This window comes from Ctenocephalides felis, unplaced genomic scaffold (genome assembly GCF_003426905.1).
Source record: "Ctenocephalides felis isolate EL2017-DRISC unplaced genomic scaffold, ASM342690v1 CF-g0.4_SCAFFOLD_00845, whole genome shotgun sequence".
Taxonomy (NCBI): domain Eukaryota; kingdom Metazoa; phylum Arthropoda; class Insecta; order Siphonaptera; family Pulicidae; genus Ctenocephalides; species Ctenocephalides felis.
Genome location: NW_020536999.1, coordinates 12,744,420 through 12,757,605, shown reverse-complemented (window position 1 = coordinate 12,757,605; position 13,186 = coordinate 12,744,420). Strand labels below are relative to the sequence as shown.

Below are 13,186 nucleotides of genomic sequence, written 5' to 3'. Positions count from 1 at the left end.
CTTGTAATTCCATGATTTCCTTATATGGTCCAATTGTATCTTTTTCATGGTATCATCTTTTTTTTCAATAGCGTAAAAGCCATTTAATAGTAATTTTAGTAAATTTTAACTAATTTTTATTGATGTTAACAAATTATAACGTCCGGAATAATAATTAAAAGCTATTTGAAGAAAAGTAAAAAATGTACAAAATTCATCTTGCATGAGAATTTTATGTTCACCTACAAATAATTCTACATAATTCAATTCTTGATATCTGGATCCAAATTAGAATTTTTTTTTGAACAGCAATCAGAACCTAATAGTCCTATAAGTTGTTGTGCTGATTTTGACTTAATGTTAATCCTATAAGCTGTTTGACAGATGGCAACCCAAATGGTTGTCACATCTTTGTATGATATATTATTATTACAATTTATGTAATAAGACGAATATTAAGAATATTTTATACATCATAAATATCTATATCGGTTAGAAATAAAGCTAAAAAAAATAAAAATTAGCGGTGAATGTCTTCGTGCCTTAAGGCAAATTGCTGGAACTTCCCGTACCGTAATGGAATATTCGAAAAATATTAATTGTTTTCAAATAGATTATTATAAATACTGTAACTTATATATATTATATGGTTACAGAACAGTAAATAAGCAAAATTTAATAAATCAAATTCGAAATTGAAGACATTGTTTAATATTTATAAGAATTATTTAAAATGAATTGCAAAGTTAAAATTATTGATTTGAAGTATATTAGTGAGCTTTAGAACTTTAGCTAGAAAAAAATTAAAATTCGAATTATTTTCGATAATCAAAAACAATTTTTTTCCCAAAAGCAATAGTTTTGTCAACACAAGCAGAAAGTTTTTGGAATCACTCAAATCGAATGCTTAATTCTCTCAAAAACTGCCATTTTTTAAATGTAGATCATGTAGATCGGTACTTCTGAACCGGCTGGACCTGCCTTTGCCAAAAACTAATCACGAATTCTCGTCACACATCCATTTTTAATGAGGTATGCCAAAATGTTCAGAAACCTTCAAAACGTGAAGAAATGTAAAAATTTTATTTCGATTTTTGGACGATGACCTTCTGGAAGTTAATACAATGAAGTGTTTTCATGATATCGAAACTGATTTTAAATTTGTTCATACTTGTTTATTTGTAGGCGATTTGACAATAATATTAATTTGTATCTTTATTTTGTTTATATTATGATGAATAATGTTTGTTCAGCTACTGTATCGATGTTATGATAATATCGATATATAAATATATATATATATATATATATATATTTTTTTTTTGTCAATCAAAACTTTATTAAAGTTTTATAATACAAAATTGTTGAAGTTTATAAAATACAAAAAATTAAACCTAAATACAAAAATGTAAATGTAAATAATAAACAGAATGTTAACAAAATAAAATTACAAAATATTGAAATAATAATCTTATAACACGATATATATTGTATTGATGAAACAAACATGAAATTTACTATCACGGCCAAGTGTGCGATATAGCCGATATCATGCAAAAGTAAGATTTATAGTATAAAAATTCAATGCCAAAACATTAATAAAATTGAGTAAAAAAATCGAAGTAAAAGATTAAGAATTTAAAAAATCGGCTTAAAATTTAAAAAACAAAAAAGAAGGAAACTCGATCAGTATTGGTATTGAGACAAGTTTTTGATACCAAGAACTAAAAAAAGTATAGGCACAAAGTATCGGGGCAACTGCAAGTATAAGCATATACTTTTTGAACATTTATGTTTAGTATAATTGTGTTCCAATCCCTTTTCACGTTTTACCCGGGAATAGCCTTAAAATCGTATTCAAATCATCATATTTATTTTGCATCAGTACCCATCGACAAATATCGGGGATCATTTAGCATTTCGAAACATTTCGAACAATTTCCATTATCGATTTGTGTGCGTAGGGAAATGTTGGCCACACAATGGCTAGCCACAAACACGCGAATTTCCGCAATGTCAGAACATGTTGTTTATGCAAATTTCAAATTCCTATAGGTAAAATATTATCTGTCCATTCTCGATTCTCAATTATCCATTAATTATGAACAAATATATAATTCAGTTCGTATTTATGCTGATTGAGTAGATATCATAAATAATATAAACGAAAATAGAGTAAAATTAGTTTTTCACATTTTCGCCCTCTACCCTGGGTAATTCATTGTTTTACTCGTCAATCATTAGTGCAAGTATGTATTTATTATTTATAATAACTAGAAAAGTTTTTGTAACCGCCAGATATTCTGGTTACGTTATAATTTCAAAATCAGTTCCGTACGTCATTTGATAGGCTTATGTTAATTTATATTGACAATACACCATAAGCAAATATTTGTTAAACTCAATCAATATTCACTACTAAATACTAATCAAGCTTTGAGCAAATTCTGATTATCTCATGTTGACCTTGCATTGATTGACAATATAGATATATATATATATATATATATATATATATAAATATTAGGGTGGTCCTTAATGTGGACATTTTCGAATAGTTCAAGGGCTCCCAAGGGCTCTGGGAAAGTTTTAGCTCTTAATATTAACTTTTAGATAGTGCGCAATTCAATCTAACTTCGTATGGAAATAGCATGGAAAAAATTTTGAAAATGAAAATATATATATTTTATATATAAAATTTTTCTATACGAATGTAAGAATGACAATTCTTCCACAGTTATTCGCATTTTGATAAATATTTTTGAAGTTGATTAAGAAAAATTTTCAAGATCTAAATGATTATAAAATAAAGTAATATTGTGGTAATAAATGGAAAAATTGCAAAAAACGGCATGTCATGACATTGAAAATGTTTTGACAAATGAGAACTGTCACCTGCCAGAAATTTCAATTCACTTATGAGCCTAGACAATACTAGAATATATGCATTGACATTTATTTATTCATACATTCAATCGTTGATACTTGACAGTTTTAAAAGTTAATTTTACGTACAATTTTAATTTAAATGCTGATATATATCATGAATTTATATAATGTATAATAATTACATATTTACAATTTGTATTTAGCTACTAATATCGGTAGAAAAATGATCAAGAAAACGTAATGTACATATTATCAAATGCAAAATATGTTGAGAAATTTAATGCAAGCAAATTTGAACAAAATAAAAGGGTATTTTGTTTTATCGTGCCAAAAATTCTTCTTTTTGGCTTTAGATATGAAATATTTAGTTAGTTCATGATCTTTGACTGATTTAAGATATGGATGGTACAAAATTATAAAGTTTATATATGGGCAATATTATCGACGCAATTATTTAGGGTTGAAATTTCAATGTGGTAATGTTTTTTTACCACGGATTAATATTAATATTAAAATTAATTCTTTTTTAATTCGTTTAGGTCAAATATTACAAATTTGAGTATAAGTTGTTACATGTGTAAGACTACTAATTGTTTCTACTGCGTTAAACGTTAAATGTTTGTTCTTTAACAAATGGTGTGAATAAACAGTCGTCTATAAATCTCCTTCAGCTATAAATTCGAGTGGTTTCTTGTCTCACCGTCGAGTATTTTGATGCAACTTAACATTGTAGATAAAATACGAGACGTCGTGCTTTCTAATTTATCTGCTCCTATGTTATTACATTTACACGATATATTTTCAAGTTAGAACATTACTAGATTTCACTTGATACTATAATCAGGTATCATAAAAATTTACTAATTATAAGTAATCATATAGCTCTTGATTGACAACTCCACAGGAGTTCGGCCTAGTTTTTACAATGTTGTATGATGTAAGCTCAGAAGTTATGTAAGGCTTTGTGTCTGACATAATTCAGATATCGATTTGATTAGAAGGTCCATGTAGTGAATGACTTTATTCCTTCGTGATAAATATTTCAATCAACTGAATCGCATTTAACGCAAATTGTTTTCGTACGCGAACTCATTGCCAATCAATGTTCGCTTCATCGTGATTGACGTAACAATTTTGCCATCATTTGTTTCTGAATATACATCCATATATATATATATATATATATATATATATATATATATATATATATACCAGCTGTCCGACCCAGTTTCCTAGGGCCACTTGTAATATGACGATTCATTCCATCGTAATAATTCAATTATGTCACATTTAATATTACTTTGGATCAATCAGAATTGTGTTTCCTACAGCACAAGAAAATCATGAATTAACGTCCAAATTGAGCTCATGACATGTATATTCGTCACACAAAGAGCTACTTGCTCTGATAAGTTATCGGATTAAAAACATGAGTTTAATTTATAAGATTTATAAATTTATTACTACATTTTCCTTCTTTGGTAATATGAGCATGTATTACTTACGTACTTAAATAAAAACGGACTAAATTTGATTAAATAATATGCATATAAATTTAAGAAAGTAAAATTAGTGATAAAAAGCAAAAACTATTTGCAAAATAAACAGTAGAACATGTTCTCGACACAGCTTAATTTAATTCTTATTGATTTACTATATTATTTCCACATTAAATATGCACAAGTTATTTTATACACTCATAGACGCAGAATATTCTAACTAAATCGATATTGATTTTTATAAATTGGTTAATGAGCAGAAAATAACAAGGAAATAATGTAAGGAAAAAAATGTAAATAAATGTAAAAAATGTAAGGAAATGTAAGGAAAAAAATGTAAAAAAATGTAAGGAAAAAATATATAAACAGAAAGAATTTGCTAGATTCTGATAAATTTGATGAATATACGAGAAATCAGAATAACAGTTGAATAATCAGTGTAATTTGTTAATGGAAACGTGAAACAAAAAGAATTCTATATGAATTGAAGAAGAGAATGTTATATAACTAAACTAAGATAATAGAAAAGATAAAAATAAATGAACCTAACATATAAAAAGTAACTTTCTATAAACGTTCACATATAGTTAACTGGAATATTCCTAATTTAATCAACTAAATAATTAATATCCACAATAGCACTATTTGACTATTGCTTTACAATTTAAATCAAAACATTTTTAGATCGGATTTGGTAATGTTTATTTACATTTTTTTATAGTAAATGTAATTTTGGGTTCATAAGAAAACACACCGTTTAATTGATTTTATTTAATATAATAACAATACTGATTTCTAATTATCAGTATTGATATTACTGATTTTTATAACTTCTCTACATTTTTACTTTTACTACTTGTTAAGAAATTCCATTTATTAAAAACATTTTAAATATCTTTGGTTTTTCATCAACATTCGATTTTTTGCTCGTATTTCGGCACAATTTTATATACATTAGGGTGGTCCTTAATATGGAAGTTTTCTAAATTTCTTGCTTCCAGGTGCTCAAATAGTTCCAAATTGATAAAAAAAATTTACTGAAGGTTTTAGCTTCTAATATTAACTTTGAGATTGTCCGCACTTCAATCAAAATTTCTCGGTTGTTCTTCCTAAGTAAATACTTATTTTATAAAATATATCAAATTTTTGTTGTAAATTTTGTATTTATTCAAAAGTCGCTAAGTTATAAAATTAAAAAAAAAAACAAATGGAATTTTACCTATGTTATTACTATAAGAAACTTTAGTTGAAGTGCGCACTATCTTAAAGTTAATATTAAGAGCTAAAACTTTCATAGAATTTGTTTTTATCATTTTGGCAGTATTTGAGCCCCTGGTTGCAAAGAAATTCGAAACCATCCATATTAAGAATCACCCTAATATATAAATATATCCAATTTTGGGCATTATAACATATCACGATCTTTAAATACCTTTCACAAATATCAAATAAATCTACTTTCTATAGGAAAAACGTTTTCAGATTCGAGATTCCGGAATCTTCGTCTTATCCGACACAATATTTAGTACGTATTTCTATTTGGGTATTTATTTCCTGAATAGACTACTTCTTGTAATGCTTCGGAATATGTTAGTGACATGTCGTCTTATTTATGAGAAAAATATTCGGAGGGGGTAAATCAATATCTAATGCACTTGTATATATATATATATATATATATATATATATATATATATATATATATATATAATATATACATATACATGCAACCCTTATGTCCTTAATATGGATATTTTTTATTTTCTTTGCTCCCAGGGGCTCAAATACTTCCGGATTGATAAAAAAAATTCTCTGAAAGTTTTAGATCTTAACATTAACTTTAAGAGAATTGTTATGTTATTGATATTTTTTTAGCAATTTTCCTTTATCCACATGGACCTAATTCTATTATACACGTGCGTATGTACATTTATATACGAGTACACATCGACTTCCTCTGAATTTCATTAAATCTAGAACTTCTGAATAGAGTTGTAAAACTTGGCATTGTATAAAGTAGGAATATGTAGAGGTAATTTGTTTTAAAGTTCAGCACGCCTTCTCTCCGAGGTATTGAAAGAACAATGTTGTCTAAATGTTGGTACTTTTCAAAGTTCGCGCCATGAATTATGGCCAGAGTATCGAGCGAAAAATTAAAAATATAAAATAAAAATCACGACAGGAATAATAACTAAAATGTAATATAATGTATTCAACTGATGGCTTTGTTGTTGGAAAACTGCGTACGGAACTGATTTGAATATCAAAAGTTTTGATTTGATAAAAGTTGCAAAATTTATAATGTTTATACGCTTCGGGCGGTTCGAGTAATCTAGATGGATGTAAAGCATACAAAAGCACAAACATAATTTTTTAACTTTCTGTAGTGTAAGTTATAGAAATCGCAAAAAATAGAAAATGAAAATTTTTATTTATCTTTACGTTTCAAAGGTTTCTGAACATTTTGGCATACCTTAGAAAAAATGAATGTATGTATGATGATGATTTTGTGAAGTAACGTAATCGATTTGAATAATTCAAAAAACATCCGATTCGTATTGATGGAGAGACGTGCTGATCAGTTTTTATCAAAGGCAGGTCCAGCCGTTTCGGAGATATGGGACAAAAAGTGCCAAAAATGGTAATTTAGTTTTTGAGAGAACGGAGCATCCGATTTTAATAATTCAAAAAAAAAACATTTTACTTGTATCGACCAAATGTAAAACTTATAAAGTTTTTTGAAAGGCAGGTTTACCGGTTTTGGAGATCCAATAAAAATGTAACCAAAATGCCTTTTCAAGGTCAAAAATGATTATAAGACATATGCACATCAAATTATCAGATATTTTATAGAGATTTCCATATTAAGTATAAATTTTGTTAACATTTCTATGGGATCCGTATCATTGTTTATCTGTTAGACTGCGACGAGGCGCTTACGCGCTTCGATATTTCCTCTCTACGCAGCTAAAACAGCGGGATTACTTTGAAAAAAGTTGAGAATTTCCAAAACATTCCAAAATAAAAAAACAAATATTTTTTTCAAAAAAGTCAATTTCTTTAAAAAAAAATTCAAAATTCTCAAAAACCTAATTTTTCAATGTTTTAAAAAAGTTTTGAATATTTTTTAGAAATTTTAAATTTTGGTACGGGAAGTTCCAGCAATTTGCTTTAAGGCACGATGCCATATACCACTATATTTCATTTTAAATCCTTTTTTTTGTGAATAAACATTATTCTGCCTTTTTACTACATGATACTTATCCAAAATTTCAAGCAATTTGTTGAAATTGTTTTAATTCTTCACAATATTTAGATCGTTGGGTTACTTAAATACCTTCTGTATTTAATTATTTTTTTATTTTTCATAGTTTATTTCTTGTCTTTATTTGTATTTATTTATCTGGGTTATTTATTTTCAAAGGAATGCCTAAAAAAGCCGACTGATTACCAAACAAAAAGTTTTAATTTTTGAAAACTTGGAACAATTTTATCATTATTTCTGACTGTGGTTCTAGAAATGTTATTCACCATTATGGGTCCAAAGGTTGAATGACCAAAAGTAATAAAAATTAACCACAAAAATAGTCACAGTTTCACCAAAGCTCTAAGTTGTACTTAAAACTGTCGGCTAAGTATTTGCCTAATTTTCTTTTGGACAGTTACAATAAATTCTTCACCCCATATCTGATTGACGTTGAGTTCTGGGATATCCTATATAATTTTTTTATAATTTGTTTCAGGACAGTTATCTATTTCGGCTTGACGATGAGTTCTCGGACACCCTGTATATATCTAAATATATATAATATATTTTTCGTATATTGTATTTAGCTCGGCTTTTCCGCAATTTTTCCTCCGATCCATTATTATCAGCTATCAATCTGTCAGTTTAAGTGACATTGACATTTGTTATATATTGAAGGCAATTTCGAGATCACATATTATACCGAAACGTCAAATATCAGTCAACTCATACAGATTACGCTTATGAAAATATACTTTTCAATATTCCGACGACTCGGGATTCCATGAATTTGCATTTCAAAACCATAAAATATAATATATATATATATATATATATATATATATATATATTTATATATATATATATATATTTAGTTATATATACTAGATGACCCGACAGACATTGTCCTGTATCCTCGTCTGCAATTCAAAAGTTTCAAATTTTTTGATATCCTATCCTATACTTTTTAATGTCCTATTTGATGTCCTGCCCTTGTGATTCATGTATGGCCTTAGCATAAGTAGTATAAAAAATTCAAAAAAAATAATATAGTATCTTCAGTAAAAGAACAATATCACACTTGTTTTTTCCATACAACATAATTGCTTCAGTAATTTAGTCTATAATTTTCATAATCTCGTACGATATTTTAGTTGCTTTTTCGCATTTATAATTTGTAAAGTACATTTTTCTTACTAATAATTGAATAAGCATTATTGTTTATGTTCAAATCTTAGGTGAATTAATTTGTAAAATCTATTTCATATGTGCACTCTTCAATCTAAGATTTACTTGCTAAATATTCCATATCTGATGCCAAACAAATGAATTTTTGATACATGAAACAAAATTCTAAATCATTATTTTAATAAGTAGAAGTATTTTTTTTTGGATTGTTAAATAATTTAGTAAAGTAAACCAAAATGCGACATACATAAGTTTAGAAAAATCATTTTGGATTTACTGCGTTATTTATTAAACTGAATTATATAATTTCATCTGCCAAACATATACTGCTGACTGTATATTATATCATATTAATTTCTGGCACGTCTCAGCTGTTTTTCGGTATAATAATGTAGACATTGCAATTTTTTTGTATATTATATTGTAATATTATTTAGGCTCATAATTTCATCTACATTCAAATTTCAAGTGAATTGACATTTCTAGCAGATGACAGTCAATGTCAAACAATGATAAGTGTTTTTTTTTGTAATTTTTGCCATTTAGTTCTACAATATTACTATAGATTTATCGTTCATTAAATCTTAAAAATTTTCTTTGACAAACTCTGAAAAGAATTATCAAAATCCGAATAACCGTTTGGGATAAGTATCAAATCATACATACGTACAGAAGAATTTTATATATATAAGATATATCGCTTCCTACATCATAGATTTTTATACACATAAGATATATCGCTTCCTACATCATAGATTTTTATACACTTGTTTTTTTATGTTTTGGATATAAGTTTATTCCATCTTTAGGACATCTGTTAAGAACAAGATCTTGATTAAAAGGTAAATAAAGAAATTAAACCAAATATATCTGTTTGATTCATAATAGATATTTTATTTACAGTCAGCCATTTATTGCCATTTCATTGCATGTTTATTCATCAGTGATGTATTCTTTTTATATCTTCTAATCTAAATTGATATATAGTTTGTTTATTAGAAGAATCTCTTTTTGTGTTTAAAATTAGCCTACTTGCTAGTGGACTTCCTTTTTAGATACCCAGATATTTACTTAGGTTACCAAGACATTTATTTTGCTCATATTGTAGAGTACTTTTATAATTTTTCTTCCAAATTATAATTTGCTCGTTAGTGTTGTTCTTTGCATTTTTTTGCTACGGGAAATTCCAGAAGAAAGTCCAGATATGGTAATGAAAAAATTCAGTTATATTTATTGAGCAAAAATAAAAAAGGATCTCAGTTAGCAATTTGAAAATTATTTAGACTATTATCATTGATGCAATTATCACCAGGATGTATATTAAATGTTTCAGCTACCCTAAGAAGGAAAATCCAAAATTCACAAAGTATGACTAGAATTTCCGCAATATACCTTATCCAATAATGTATATGCACTAATGTATTGCTTCAGAACAGTTTGTTTTTATACGAGTTCGCGTCGTTCATATTCGTGTGTATTTACGTATATGTGGTGCTCAATTGTGTGTTCGCCGTATAACTTCTGCGAAGGCTTAAACCCTGTCAGATCCTATTTCGAACAAATGCTGCTAATTTACTCGGCTGGATGTAGTATTATACTTTGGCGTTTCTAGCAATTGTTCGAAACACGTACGATACGGCTAGGAGTTTTGATACTTCGAGTCGGTTGACGAATATACGATCACGCTACCAGGTCCCAAGTCGTTCTATTGTGGTTGTTTTCATTTATTTGCTTCCCGAAGGAGAAGTTTATGTTTTTGGGAAAAAATCCGATTTGATAATTTTGTGTTTGAAATGTCGATTTCAAGTCATTCTGATTTGGATGAGACCAAATTTAGAACTAGTAAAAAATAGCAGTTTGCCTTAAGGCAAGCAACATAATTAACCCAATTTGAGATTTAGATATTTAGATGAAATTATTCAACTGCACGATTATGTATATCATGTACGTAGTCCCTGGTATTATTACCTTCCCGTAGGGTAAATTATAGTAATCGCAAAAAATCGAAAATGAAAATTTTCATATATTTTTACGTTTCAGAGATTTCTGAACATTTCGGCATACATTAGAAAAAATGGATGTATGTGTGTATATATATGCGTGTGCGGATACAAATTTTCGACGACGATTTTGCGAACACGGATCAACCGAATAGAATAATTCAAAAAACATTAGATTTCTACTGATAAGGAGACGTGCTGATTAGTTTTTGGCAAAGGCAGGTCTAGCCGTTACGGAGGTACGGCGCAAAAAGTGCCAAAATTAGTATTTCAGTTTTTGAGATAACGGATTTTTTAAATAAAAAATTGAAATGAAAATGATCACAATATAAAAATATCAAATTTTTCAAAAAAGTCAATTTTTTTTTTAAATTCCAATTTTCTCAAAAATCTAATTTTTTCAAAGTTTTGCAAAATTTCACTACTAGTTTAACTTAAATCGACGTTTTTTCGATAAACAGCTGGACCGATTTCAAAAATTTAAAAGCCATTCGATGGAGACTATCGTTTCTCAGTTTCGTGCGACAATCGGCCGAGCCGTTTCTTTGTAATTTGCAAAAAAGTGTAAAATTTTTTGTCCACGTTTTAGCTCACAATACTGAATCGATTTTAAAAATAAAAAAAAGTTCGAAAGATATTGGTTGGGAATGATATTGATTAGTTTTAGGTAAAGATCGACTAAGTCGTGTTCTTGTAATTGTTAAACAAAAATTGTAGCCCATTTTTATGAAACTTTTTTTGATGATAGATATCATGGTCTTATAGAACACACTGGAATATTACGGCTCTACGACAAGTAGTGTAATTTTAAAAATTCACCAAAGTGTGAAAAAATATTATAGTCAAAATTTGTGTTAAAAGTCGCTTTTGTGATGTGATAGGTCAATTAAGTCAAATAAAAATGGCTTTGGAATTAGAAAAAAAAGTAAATAAACAGCCCACAAAACTTGTCTAATTTTGTAAAAAATATTAGCATTCATTTAAAGTTTAAATCATTAAATAATATCTAACTATGTACATGATTTACGTAATCGTGACAGTATTTTCTTATAGCAATTGCTTAATATTTCACAAAATAATTTGTTAAGATCTTGGAAAAAAATGTTTCGACGTTTTTCATAACATTTAACTTGGCTATAAAGTTCATGCACTAAACAGCTCTATGAAAATTGGTTGAATTATATTATATAAATTAATTAAAATTTGGAATAATAAGCTACAATTTCAGATAATTCAGATAATTTTCCAGATACGGATAATTTCAATGTGTTTGAGAGATATCAGTTGGATATCGTAATGTTTAGATTTAATTGAAAGCGAAACCTTTATTTTCAAAATAAATTTTATCTAAATATCTAAATCTCAATTTCGGTTAAGTCGATAATTACACATTTCGAGAAGTCCATTCAACTTTCCAAGGCAAAATGGCACTTTCAACTAGTTTTTTCTTAAAAGTGTAAGAATTATCTATCTATTATATAGGTAGGTAAAGGGTGTATAATTAACATTTAGGGAAGAAGAAGGGTGCAATTCGTGTTATTACAATTTGTGGTATTGAACCATGTAATTTCGGAGCTTATAACGCGAGGGCGCCGCGCGGAATTTTAATTCGGTCCTTGCACGGAATATAAATTTTAAGATACTGTTTCATACACATTTTCAACTTATAGAGTGAAATCACAGAGTTTATAAGAATTTGGGTTATAGGACAGAGCTGGGTTTAAAGGTCCATTACCCCGCCCTACCAACGGCCAAATTTTACTTACGTTTTGTTATGAAATATTTTTCTACTTTTATCTGTTTTATTTCTACCACGAGCAAAGTAATAAATTTATTCTCTCCTAACGAGAAATAATTTTTCTTCTCTATTGTGTGTTTGTTTTGCTTTATTGTGTATGAATGGCTGAATGATGACACTTTAGTGTCTTAACGTGGAAAATAAATATCGTTCATTTTGTAAAATATATAGAGAAGAGCGGGTAAAAAGATCCAAGTAAAATCAAAAAATTCACACTTTTCTGCTAAATACAAAAAACGACTAAAGAGAAAACTACTTTACGCTAGTCCTTATTCAGTTGTATCCAATTGCATTTGAATTTTTCAAATAAGTTTCAGATAGAATTACAATTGTTGAACAAGAATAAATTCTATAATAAAATTTATTTATAAGAAAAATATGTTGAACGCAGATATAGAAACCATATACTATAAAATAACTAAAATTCATATAAACAATATAAAAGTTTTCCTATAAAGAGAAAAGCTAAATATATCTCCAACCCAACGTAATATTTTTTTAAGCATGTATGTCATCACTTGAAAACATCATATAATTCAATACTTATTATCTGTGAGATTACAAGCAAAAATATCAAAATTGTAAA

The 13,186-nt window shown here is 27.6% G+C and overlaps 1 protein-coding gene across 1 annotated transcript in view; it reads left to right on the top strand.

Moving 5' to 3' along the window:
- The window catches only part of LOC113363574 (zwei Ig domain protein zig-8-like), a 160,631-nt gene that overhangs the window by 27,015 nt on the left and 120,430 nt on the right, over nucleotides 1–13,186 (top strand). The gene's annotated exons all lie outside the window — the stretch shown is intronic.